We start from the raw sequence: 724 nt of genomic DNA on the forward strand, positions 1-724 counted from the left end.
GGGGGGGGGAGGGGGGGAGGGAAAGCGAACCACGAGTGAGTGAAGCTGATGGCAAGGAAAGAAAAGGGGGGGGGATGTTACAGGGCTTATGTGGTGGTTGGGAGATGAGGCGAAGCACGGACGACCGTCGAAAAGATAATACCATAAATGGATACCTCCAACATTAGACCAATAATGTTAAAGCAAAGAAATTGGAATTGTACAAGCTTGATCCAGCTTCATAAACAAGTGAATAGCTGTATATGAACAAATGAATAAAGTGGTGTTACTGGTTAATAATAATAAAAAGATTCTTCTGGAAGAGGATATGCCGTATAACAGCTATGTAGGAGAATGGGTTTGGGGGGTGGGGTCGAGGGGTTGTTCATATTCATATGCAGAAACAAAGAATGCGTGTAGGATGTATATATTATGTAAGGACGCTATGAAGTGGGAACCTGAACGCCTGGCAAGGATGCTGGAACGTATATGGTCTCACCGCAACTCTATCGTTCCCTTTGGTCGTTAGTATCCTTCATCATTTGTCTCGTTGGAAGTGCGAGGTAGGATGGTGCTTATAGGCGATTTGGCAGCCCTTGAGCCCTCGGCTCGTACTAGGGTGGTTTGCAGGTACGGGGAACGCACCCACGACCATGTAACAACAACAACAACAACATATATTATGTGTGTGTATGTGTGTATGTGTGAGGGGTGGGGTTCATATCAGAGTTGAGCGAGGGATGGC

At 46.3% G+C, this 724-nt stretch overlaps 1 protein-coding gene across 1 annotated transcript in view; it reads right to left on the bottom strand.

Annotated features, from left to right (window-relative positions):
- VOLCADRAFT_107363 (uncharacterized protein) overlaps positions 1–724 on the bottom strand; it is a gene marked incomplete at its 3' end in the record, with an annotated part of 14,298 nt that overhangs the window by 8,142 nt on the left and 5,432 nt on the right. The window lies entirely within an intron of this gene.

The sequence above is a fragment of the Volvox carteri genome (genome assembly GCF_000143455.1).
Source record: "Volvox carteri f. nagariensis unplaced genomic scaffold VOLCAscaffold_64, whole genome shotgun sequence".
NCBI classification, from domain to species: domain Eukaryota; kingdom Viridiplantae; phylum Chlorophyta; class Chlorophyceae; order Chlamydomonadales; family Volvocaceae; genus Volvox; species Volvox carteri.